A 12,799-nucleotide genomic window follows, 5' to 3' on the forward strand; every position below is an offset into this window, starting at 1 on the left:
TAGTAAATTTGCCCGAGTTAACACAATCAGTGAACAATAGCAGCAGTGAAAGTGGGATTTTTCTCTACATTTTAAACCACATTTTACAATTGTGAAATCTGAAATAGAATAAAAAAAAAACATATATATTTTTTAAATTATGTACAATAAACCTTACTTGTGTCTCACTCTGGCCTTTGGACAGTTGAATGACAAGCACATTTTATATTATTTGAGCAACAAAGACCCAAGATTTATGAAGTATGATGGTTCATGTTAAGTAGAAAATGAAGTTTGCCTGAGCCTTAATATAATAATAATAATAATAATAATTACAAATAAGAATGCAAATGTAAATACAATTTGCAATTTTGGCTAGTTTGACAACAAATTAGACTAAAGTGTTGAAAGCAAAACCTTTAAACTCACCATGATGTTGTACTGCCCACTGTAAATGATTTTTGATGTGATAAAGCATAATTTGTGGCATACTAGTGTATGAGCAGAATGGGCACTTGTCACTGCAGTTTTTTAAATACTGCTCACATTCATCCTTGCATAGCACGGTTTTATGCATATTTGCAAGGGGAAATGGCTCTTAAAAGAGCCGTTGGGTTATGAATTAAATTAAAAATAAAAAGTTGTAAACAAAAATGTACAAAATAATTAAGAGCAAAATAAATAAATAAATCAAAACAAAAAGAGGGAAAGTACTGAAGTAAAGCAAATGTACTCCTCAAGAATTGTAGGGACGAATATATCAAAGACAGGAATCTGCAAACAGGAGGTAGTACAAATCAATAGGTTAGAAATCAAACGTTTTATATTGCACATATTTAACAGTAACATTATCAGAGTAACATATGTAAATTAGAGAACAATCCATTGAATGGATTTAATTCATAGAAGTAAATGCCAAACAAATTTATATTTTGTTCATATCTTTGATATCAATAAACTTCATGTGATAGACTGCATTTACCAAACTGAAAAAGCTGATTTTATATTCGCACATTTGTTAGGTTACAACTGATGACACAGTCCTTATATTGTTTGCCACGCTATTTTGAATATTCTGTATGAAATGACAAGTTAGACTTGAAAACAACATTAGCGCTGTTTAATTGACCGTGAACAATGGTGTAGGCTACTTTGATAGCCGTTGGCTGTTAATATGATTTCCCGATTTAGAATTTGTGAATAATATTTTTTGGAAATTATATTATAAAGAGGACGTCAGTATGTGACTGCGGTCACGCCATCTACAGTTCCGAGAGAGACGGTCACGCTATCTGTGCTTTAAATTGTATTGTGCGTCTACTCTGTGTTTTGCGGTAGATTAAAGACGCGTGTGTTTAATGCGCTGCAGTTTTATAATCTTGTTTCACTTTTATTCGCGTAAATGAATACAAAAGAGGGATAATAAAAAATCGTCACTTTTGTTCATATTTGGGTATAATAATCATGAATTTGCATGTAGGCTATGCTATTATTTCTTTGTTTTGCTGTAATTGTGTTTTATTTGCGAGTTTAAAACAAAATTAATAGTATTAAAGTCATTACTCGGCTGTCATGACTATTCACATTCCTTTTCATATTCACAACTTACTATTTAGGAGTTTACTGTGTAATTATGACTGTTTTGTTGGTTTATTTGTGTTTTTCTGTAAAAATGTTCCCCTTTTTCATGTGGAATGTTGCTAAATTAATGAAAAAAAAAAATTTTTGTACGAATGTTCATTTTCCCTACTTCAATCACATTTAAATAATAACATACCAAAATAATGTAAAATACTGACTTTTTACTGAAGAGTCATATTAGAAAAATCATAAAAATATAAAATCAAATAGTTTTCTGCCATCTCCGCCAGATTATTATTCTACATGTCCTGGTACTACCGTGTCCACTTTTCATATAATATTACTGTTGCATATTTTAATAATAGCGCGCTAAAAATTTTCTAATATGACCGTACAGTAAAAAACACTGTACTTCCATGATTTTAGCACGCTACTATTAAAATATGCAAAAGTAATATGAAATGAAAAGTGGACACATTAGTACTGAGGTTTACAGATGAAACCACTCTGGAAAAAGAACATCACAGATAAGCTGCACTTCATCTGTAAACCTCAGTTTTGTTGGTGTCCTGTGAAGTACGTCTTTAAGATAAGCAAAGGGATATCTTGCTCTTCCTCACTGTCTATGTAGACAAGCACCTGGAAAGATGCTTGCTTACGCAACCACTTAGAGGGCTTCCCGTTGAGTACATCCTATGGGCAAACAATGGTATAAAAATTATAAAAATTATTTAGAGAAACGTATTCCACTAAAGACCAAGATGGATAAATGTGAAGATCGGTGAAGTACCATCAAATGCTCCTCAGACCCCTTTAACTTTACAATAAAGTCGACAATTCTTTTTTCCTCTGTTTTGGAACAGCCTGAATGTGAAGTGGGATTTCCTCAGAGATAGCACACTTTTTTGGCACCTTGTACACTGGCTGAAGTTTTCCTTGGAGCAAGTTTCTGGCCTCATCGGTCCAGAAGGCAAACCGCTGATTAAAAATAACAAGATTAATCTAAAATACTGCATAGCTTTTCCCTACACTACATTACCTTACAGCAGCATATAGCATGAAACAACTATTGCAAATATTTCCTATTTATCTTAAGATGACGATGACAGTCATTATACTTTATTATACATTATCCAGCAAACACATATGATAACATATATATATATATATATATATATATATATATATATATATATATATATATATATATATATATATATATATATAAATTGGAAAACAGCACATGAAATTTTTCAAGTGTTACAGAGGTGCCATACCCTTCTATTTTGAAGCGTTCCATCAGAAGAAGACACCACCACTTTCGAATTAAAGGCATGTCCATCTGAAAGATGCGCCAAAGTGATGGGGAAAATCTTTAATTCATGATGTATCCATTTTCTTCAAGATGAAGAGTATGCAAACAAACATTTAAAATGAGAATTTTTTTCTAACATTTTCTCTAAATCAGGGGTGTCCAAACTTAGTCCTGGAGGGCCAGTGTAATGGAAATTTTAGTTCCAACCACAATCAAACACGTCTGGGCTAGCTAATCAAGCTCTTGCTAGGCTTTCTAGAAACATCTTTACAGGTGTGTTGAGGCAAGTTGGAGCTAAAATCTGCAGGACACCGGACCTCCAGGACCACTTGGACACTGCTGCTTTAAACAAACTTACTTCCTGGAATTCAATTGCCACACCGGTCACAGAGCAAAGGGTATACTGCAATAGAAAAGATGGAAAAGCTTTTATTCACAGTGTTGACAAAGGCTTGTTTATACTTAGTTAAAAAGCTTAGACCTTAACATAAGCATAAAAACCCCACATTCATTACCACAGCTCTGGCGTGGCAAGCCCTAAAAGTAACAAAAAAAGATACAGATGAAAGCCACTGTCTATCTCTTGTAGTAATATTTGTTTGAAATAGCCATTTGTTTAGTCACAGCAACTTCATGCCCAGTCTTCTCAGTCCAGTTTCCAGGATCAATTTGTTGTGCAAGATTCTACAAAAAAAGAAAAGAAAAGGATAAGAACGCAGGCTGAGAATATCAGTACAGCCTATAGGAACGTAGGCAAAATATACCAGTACAGCCTATAGGAACATAGGCAAAATACACCAGTACAGCCTATAGGAACATAGGCAAAATACACCAGTAAAGCCTATAGGAATGCAGTCAAAATATATCAGTACAGCCTATAGGAATGCAGTCAAAATATATCAGTACAGCCTGTGTACTGTATCATACAGCATGTGTACTGTGTCATACAGCATCTCTTCAATTCAGGCAGGGATCTCCCTTGTTGGATCGTAATATGCATCTTGAAAAAGAGAGCCTAATAGTCAGTGTATTTGGTAATTAAATAGCTACATACTATGAATAATTTCTTAAGAATTAACAAATAGTTATAAATGACAAGGCTTAGTATCAAATGAAAAAAAAATCTTTGCTATTTTTAAGTAAGAATAAAATTACTCTACATTTTAAAAATTAAATTTGATTAAACATCAAAATATCACTATTTCGCAATATGATAAAACATTTTTTAATGTTATGCTGTGGTTTAAAGTGTACAGTAATTTTATCTTTAGATTGCAAAGATTTGTTTTTTATTTGATTTTGTAAAGTTTTATTTTTTATTGTTTTGTTTTAATCACTGTCATTCATTTGCTTAAGTAATACTTAATTTTGTAATGAAACAAAAATAATAAAATGAAACAAATAATTAACAAATACAAAAAAACAAGCAAGCACATCATAGAGGTGCTATTAATTCAAGAATACAGCTAGCATTTGTAATTGTATTTATAAACTGCTTAACTATGTCTATTAATGTAGATTTAATGCTAAACAAATAATAAAGTAATAAGTTAACCATTTGTTAATGCTTAATAATTTATAGTATGCAGTTTTTATTAAGTGTTACCCAACAGTTTGAGATAACCTCAATGAAAATATTCCTGTAGCTTGTTTTCAATTGTATTGGCCATCAGAGAGAGGAATATGGGGCGGCATGTGTCAAGAAATTTGATTGATGATGGCCACGCCCCTTTTGGGCGGGACTTCCGGTTTAAGCCCCGCCCCTTTTTAATATACATTTAATAATTCCGGTAATTAGATTCTTATCAGTTTAATTAAAATAATAATTCCGGTAACTAGATTCTTATCAGTTTAATTAAATGAATAATTCCTGTTATTAAATTATAATTCCGGTAATTAAATTATAATTCCGGTAATTAAATAATAATGCCGGTATTTATATTCTTATCAGTTTAATTAAATTATTATTAATTTCTGTAATTAATTCTTAATTGTAATATTAATTAAAAAATAGATATTATAATATTATTAATTAGATTTTAATCAAATGAAATAAAATATTTCAACCGTTATTAAAACCATATTTTAATTATTGTACTACATTATATTATATTTTAAATATTGTAATACATTATATTATATTTTAATTATTGTAATACATTATATTATATTTTAATTATTGTACTACATTATATGTATTTTAATTATTGCAATAAACTATTATAATTATATACTATTATACACTATTATGTTATACTAATATATTATATTATATTTTAATATAATTAATAAACTATTAGTATCTCCCATGTGGTCTTGCCTGCGCTCTGGTATGACCATACTGGCTCTGTGTGTGTGTGTGTGTGTGTGTGTGTGTGTGTGTCTCTGGTACGGGTGTTGGGCTGGGTCTTGGTAATTTGAAGACGGTTGAAGACTGCTTGTGAAAGATAGAAGACATATATGATGACTGTTACAACATATTTCCTATATGGTGTTAGGAGATAAGGAAAAATTGTTGGTCGTTAGACCACAACCAGTCAGATGCTTCAGAACGATAGAATGATGAGTCAATCTTTGTCCTAATGTTAAATAATGATAGGAAATTGCTGACACGACATACAACTGCCAGAACGTGGGGTGTGTCATCTGTAGATGGTATCGCTCTATGTGTATATAAATATATATATAGACCTAGTAACACGGTGACTGTTATGTCAAAGCCATGTCGGCCTTCGAAGTAAGCGCTAGCAGACCCGGTCAGATTTGGTGCGACGAGATCAATACCGACTTAAACGGTAACCCTATCTCTATGGAAGAAAAATCCGGTGACCATCTAATGAGAAGGGTTATGATGGCCCCTAGAAAAAGGATTGCCAGCATGAAACTGACAAATTTTCTTCACGAAAATAAACGATACATGAAAAATGAGTTTGCTATGCCCAGCGAGCTCATTTTTCATGACTTATTTGACAAAAAGCAGCGGTCTGTTACCTTGTACATAACAGAATCTGGAGAACCGCATGCTCTGGAGGATCCTTGTCTGGTCCTAACGGTTAAAGACTGGTTCTTATTCTACAAACATGTCTGGCCAGATGTCCGTAATTCTAAACAGGAGCCATTGTTTATCGCAGAATGGGATTCTGAAAGACCAAACAATCGGTTTCGAGTGGTTGGAAACAACTGTGAAAAGAACCCTGAAGACTGCATCTACATATTCTTATGTGATGACAAGACAAAGCTTCGTGAGCGTTCCGGAATAATACATGCTGACGAGCATAACGAACGATATGAAATGGTTCTTCCCATCCTCTGGAGAGATGTCGACAAGATGGGTGACATTTTTGGATCAATAAACCAATTGTTCAAATGGTGTGATTTGAATGATCGATACAGAAATATTAAAGTTCAGCTGTTTCACCCCCAGAGGTCTGTACGGCGTGGGAGGGATCATTCGCAACTATCTCCACCCATCTACTACGAGCATAAAAAGTCCTAATCGGCAAGTGACCAGCACAGTAATACAGCATGTCTCAACAACTCTCTTCAGAATTTGCCATCTTCAGACCCGAGGATACCAATTTGGATCCTCCTGATGACAACGCCTTACTGTGCTTTCCGAAATTCGGAACTTCTGCATTAGACCGCGACTTACCATGCTTTGAGATATTCAAATCTTCTGAACCAAACAACGATGAAAAAAACTGGCTGGATAAATTCTGCACCGAACTAGGATACCGTAACCTGACATACCTGACCAACAAGTACAAAAAAGATGATCATGCAAAGTTTGACGTCACGGATGGGTGTTTCTGCAGTTCCGGTTTCAAGATCATAAAAGCTCTGATCACAGTGCTCATGCAGCACCTCATCGATGAGCAGCTGAAAAAGGAATGCGATGGTTGTGCTATCGACCACCCCAGCCAGGTGCAACACACTTGTCTGTTTGAACCATCACCATTCTACTTCGACACACACTTTGGAACACTCGTCAATAAGCTGATCAAACCAGAGTTCCACACGGCTGTGTCACAGGCCATGATGCGTGTTGGCTTAAAGTCGCAGCCTCAGATGATCCACGGGACTGTCCTGGGCATTCTACATGAATTGAGGAGCGAACCGTTCATCGTCGCAAGATTGGAAGACATCAGGACCAAGATTCTGGACGACTCCTGTGAGAAAATCGGCACCGCAGTGGTTAGACCTCGAATTGGCTGAAACTCCACAATGGGTAATACATGTAAACCTAGTAAGATACTTGAAAGCTTTTTAAAAGAGTACTACAAAAATCAGTTAAATGGCCTTTTATGTAAAGTCATTAATGAAGCTACGAATGTTGACCGATTATCTCGGTCCAGAAGGGTGGCAAATTTCAAGAATGAAATGAAGGTTGTGAGAATAATTCATGGGACAATATGATTAATGTTTGTGTTAACGGTACCGAAACCAACGTGTTTTATGATTAGAAGAGTTCTAGATGCTATGTCTGAAGTATCTGAGCAGTTCGGAGTCGGTGATGTCCTCTGTATGTCTACCTATGTGGCGGATGTATGTATATCGCTGATTGCAAAAAATGATGTTGATGACATATCTGAAATTGTTGAATCTTTGGTCACTTACATTCTAGATAAAGACATGTCATCTTGTGTACAATTTCTATGCTACCTAGACAGTTTGTAAAATCGTTATGTAATCATTTTCTGATTTCATGTCATGTATGTTTTCATGCTTTAAATAAAAAGACTCGTACAAACAATGTTTGCGTTATTCTTTGAGAGCTGGCAAAACAGAAGCATGTCTGATTTAATGAAGAATGTTTATTATGATCCATCAAGCCCCGGTGCTTTAGGCGGTAAAAAACGCTTAAAAGATGCCGTGTTTAAGGAGAGTGGAGTCTGTTTAAGCGATAAACAGGTATCAGCCTGGTTGGCCGGGGAAGATGCTTACACTTTACATAAAACAGCACCATTAAAATACAAACGAAATAGAGTAGTGGTATATGGCGTTGATACTCAGTATCAAGCCGACCTCGTCGATATGTCAGCCTATTCTACGGAAAACGACGATAATAAATTCATGCTGACTTGTATAGATGTATTCAGCAAGTATGCGTGGAGTCGGGTGTTGAAGAATAAGAGTGGAGTCGAAGTTACTAAAGCATTCGAGTCTATACACGAGGAGGGTCGCATTCCACGGAAGTTGCAGACTGACCAGGGGAAGGAATTTTTCAACAAACATTTTCAAGATCTTATGAAAAAACATGATATTAATCATTTTGCAACGGCTACTGATTTAAAGGCCAGCGTTGTGGAACGTTTTAATAGAACATTAAAAAGTAGAATGTGGCGTTTTCTAACTGCTACTAATTCCCAGCGATACATCGATGTCTTACAAGATATTATGACAGGCTACAACAACAGCTATCACAAGACTATTAAGATGAGACCCGTTGATGTCTGCAAGGAAAACGAAGCTACGGTGTTTCAAAACTCTTACGGTAACATAAAGATTCAGAAACCAGTGTTCAAATATACCATTGGCGACGTAGTTAGGATTTCCAAAGTGAGAGGTCCGTTTGCCAAAGGTTACGAACAGAACTACACCGAAGAATTCTTTACAGTTTCTGAGTGTATTCCACGCCAACCACCCGTCTACAGGCTCAAAGATTATAACGGTGATGTTATCGAAGGAGTTTTTTATGAGCAAGAGATACAGAAAATATGGGTGAATAAAAACAAATCGTTCAAAGTGGAAAAGATTTTAGGTGAGAAAAAACAAGGACGGTCTACACTTGTTTTAGTGAAATGGTTAGGATGGCCCTCGAAATTTAATAGTTATATAGACAAAAAAGCTCTGATGGATTTGCAAAAACCTTAAATTACCCGTTTCTTTTTCTATGCTGTTTATTATTGTACAATCTAGCTATGGATAACAACGGTTTCTACGTTACGCTCCCGTGTAACGCTTCTTTATCTGTATATCCTGAAAATCGTATATCTAGTTATATGACTAATTTGTCTAAAACTATACACCTGAAAGGTGATTGGGAAGTGGGTCTTGCTGAAATTGAATATCCTAGAAGCTGGTATAACATTACTGACGATGACGGCATGTTCAACCTAAACACATACCCCGACCCTGATAATGAAGAGAGAAAAAAAACTAGAAACAAAAGTACTTAAAGATCTACCTGGTTTCTTTGTTTCGAGGCGGGTTCGAATACCCGGAGGGTACTACAAGGATATACCAACCGTGATCAAAATTATAAATGATGCTATCAAACCATCAGGGACATTGTTTTACGATAAATTAAAAAATAAAATTCATTTGGTGGCAAAACCTAGCGTATCTATAGGTTTCTATGAGAAACTAGGGGCCGTATTAGGAGTGAAACCTGGAGAGAGCCTAGGTCATTCAGCCTACCATGAAAAAGCAGATTTTACTAAGACCGTCAGCACATATGCACCCCATCAAGCTGACATCAATGGAGGTTTCTACACATTATATGTCTACTCCGACATCATCGACTACCAATCAGTTGGTGATTCATACGTCCCCCTTTTAAGATGCGTACATATAACCGGTGAAAACAACGATATCGTCAGTGTCAGATACGACAAACAGCATTACGCATCGGTCAACAAATCGATCATCACAGACATAAACATAGAAATAAAGGACGATCAAAATCGCGAGGTCAGATTTGCTTACGGTAAAGTTATTGTGAAACTACACTTTAGACCAGCGAGACATTCGGGACTTTAAAATGTCTTATTACAATACACACCGTGGCGAAATCAACGATTATGTCAACTACTACCAAAATCAAGCCGGAGGCGGGCTCCCCGGATATGCAGGCTGTGCCGTCATGTACGGGTCAGGCCTGGGTGGACTATTCAGAGGTCTGTTTAGGATGGCGGTCCCGTTTTTAAAAACAGGGTTCAACATCGCTAAACCTCACTTGAAAACGGCTGCGAAAAACATAGCATCGGACGTTATTTCAAACGTGCTGTCAAGAGCTCGTGACGATAGACAACAAGACGGTTCAGGGCTCATGGTTATGGCCCGTAAGAGATTGTCTAAACCACCAGGAGTCAGGAGGCGTGGTCGTCCTATAAAGAAAAAGCGCACAGTCAAGAAAACGACACTTACACGCAGGAAGCATAGGAAGACTGTGAGACGAAACAAAGGCGCTAAGAGAAACATAAACACCATTTTCTAACATGGCGCTACTGCACCGCATGTCCGGAGAGTGTATTAAGTCGGAGCTTGACTTATTTACAGTACCTTTAACACAGACATCTATAGAGAAGAATATGTATGTGGAGGAACCTCCTCTGTCGGCCATCTCGGATTCGTCGCCTTTGGAGTTTTTTATAGCAGGGTCCGGGGAGGAATACATCGATCTAAATAACACATTGATGCATCTAAGACTTAAAATCACAAAGCCTAATGGCGGTGAAATAGCAGATCCTGTAAAAGTTGGTTTAATCAATTACCCTGCTGCCACAATTTTCTCACAAGTCGACGTAAGTTCGAGCACCCACCCGTACAGATGTATCATCGAGAGTCTCATCAACTACAGCAAAGACACGCTGGAATCGTCATTCTCTGCAGGTCTTTTTATCAAAGACACGGCCGGTCATATGGACGACAAAGATCCAGCTGGCAATAACCAGGGGTTGACGAAAAGGGCATCATACACAACCAAGAGCAAGATTGTCGATCTGATGGCACCTATTCACAGCGATATTTTCTTTCAAGAAAAATTAATGCTCAATGGCGTCGATATAAAAATACGCATGATCAGAGGTAAAGACGAGTTCTGTCTGATGAGGAGTGATGACGTAGCCTAAAAATTAAAGATTGTGTCTGCATCCCTATTTGTCAAGAAAGTGACAGTCGCACCGAACGTGCGGCTGGCCCATGCTCAGGCCTTACTGTCCACCAATGCAAAGTATCCGATTGACAGGGTCTGCCTGAAAAATTTCTCCATACCACAAGGAGCCCGAGTTTCAAATCAGGAAAATCAATTTTTGGGTACTCTACCAAAATCAATCGTCTTGGGGATGACCGATAACGACGCCTTTACCGGTTCTTATGATAAAAACCCCTTCTCGTTCAAACATTACGATTTGGAGTTCTTGGCCATCTACGTCGATGGGCAACAAATTCCTGCTAAACCTCTACAGCCAAATTTTACAGACGGCTCTGTGGTGCGAGAATTTTATCAACTCGTAACAGCTACCGGCAGGCATCTTAAAAACCACGCTCTGTCTATCAACAGATCTGAATTTGCCAGGGGATATTCCCTGTATGCATTCAACCTTTCACCGGACGAAGACTGTGGTCAACACGTATCGCTTATCAAGTCTGGAAATATCAGACTCGAAGTCCGTTTCAGACAAGCATTACCGCATACCATCAACCTTATCATCTACTCAGTGTTTGACAGCATCATTGAGGTGTCTAATCGAAGGCAGATTCTGGTTGATTACTATTAATCGGTTATGAACACCATACAGCTAAACGCTATCATGGATAAAATTACGTGTAACACACATTTTCTTGGAACTCTACCATCTGATCAACTACCTGAAAGACCGTTAACAAACTTACCAACTATGGTTATTATTAACACACACCCTTCCGACATGCCGGGTGAACACTGGCTTGCTGTTTATTTATCGCGAGATGGTATCGGATGTTTTTTTGACAGTTTTGGCAACAAACCGGACAGTGAAGGATTTCCAATGACCATCAATAAGTTTTTAATGACAAATACTACAGTGACAAGATATTCTACAAAACGTGTGCAGGATTTTATGTCAAATGTATGTGGTCATCACTGTGTTTTTTTCTTGTATCATCTGTCTAGGGGTCGTGACTATAACCATGTGATGAATATGTATAGTGAAAATTATGTTAAAAATGACAAAATGGTTGAACTTTTTGTAAAAAAAAATAAATTCTAATGTTTGCAGTGATAACATGTATTTGTGTACCCATTGTGTTCAGACTTGTAACTCTTCCATGATGCATGAATGTTTTTAATGACAAATAAAAAACCACAACCATCATCTGTTTTGTTGAATTTTATTTCAAGAATGTGATACACAAACATAAAAATATTTAAAGATCACGAAACATGTTGACATTAATAATCCAACCATCGACCACTATGGCGAGTCTGTGAATTAAACATGTCCTGATCTGCCAATTGTGTCCTCTGATGCGGTTTTCTTTTTTTACGACCCTTTTTAGGAGTCTGCTGAGCGTCGTCAATAGGATTGTTTTTTAAAGTAATAATCTTGCTTCTAACTTGTTGGTTTGGTACAGTCGAAAAAGGAATGTTTAATTCAGCGCATGCTTGAAGAAACTCTGTCCAACCTTTAGGTCTTCTGTCATCTCGTACTTGCTGCGGTGCTGTAACGTTGTTTATTAAATCGAGCATGTGTGAACCAGGTATGGTTTTTCCCTTAAACACAAACTCACCAGACTCGGACCAGGAGCTGAGATCTTTAGCCTTAGACATTTTGTCTAATATATATCTGCTATTTTTTACACGTCTCGTCGGTACGTTCTATAGAACTTCAGATGTCACATCATCTTTCAACTTGTCTTCAGCATGCATCTAGACTGAGTTAACTTTATGATCATGTTCTGATGGTGGTAGCGATAGTGTTAAAACACTACTCTCACGATCGCCTAGCTTAACAATTGTTAAATATCTGGTTAAGATGTTTGAGTAATGTTTAACTTTTTCACGTTGATCCAAATCGGTCCTGAGTAAAATATTTCTTATAGCCGTATCAAGATCGTTTTCTACGACCTGTTGAATGTTCTCGCGAGTGCTTGTTGTTTGCATTTTATCTAGCTGATTCTGCGGTATGAGATACATTTTCTCAGCATACTCCATCCTTTACT

At 36.6% G+C, this 12,799-nt stretch overlaps 1 long non-coding RNA gene across 1 annotated transcript; it reads right to left on the reverse strand.

Moving 5' to 3' along the window:
* Positions 1-2,012: 2,012 nt before the first annotated feature.
* Positions 2,013-2,914, reverse strand: LOC130242762 (uncharacterized). Its single transcript, XR_008839087.1, has 3 exons — positions 2,838-2,914; positions 2,351-2,538; positions 2,013-2,253 (listed from the first exon to the last, which is right to left on the reverse strand). It is a non-coding gene; the product is annotated as an uncharacterized LOC130242762 (long non-coding RNA).
* Positions 2,915-12,799: the final 9,885 nt, after the last annotated feature.

Source organism: Danio aesculapii, chromosome 16, assembly GCF_903798145.1.
Source record: "Danio aesculapii chromosome 16, fDanAes4.1, whole genome shotgun sequence".
In the NCBI taxonomy this organism is placed as follows: Eukaryota; Metazoa; Chordata; class Actinopteri; order Cypriniformes; family Danionidae; genus Danio; species Danio aesculapii.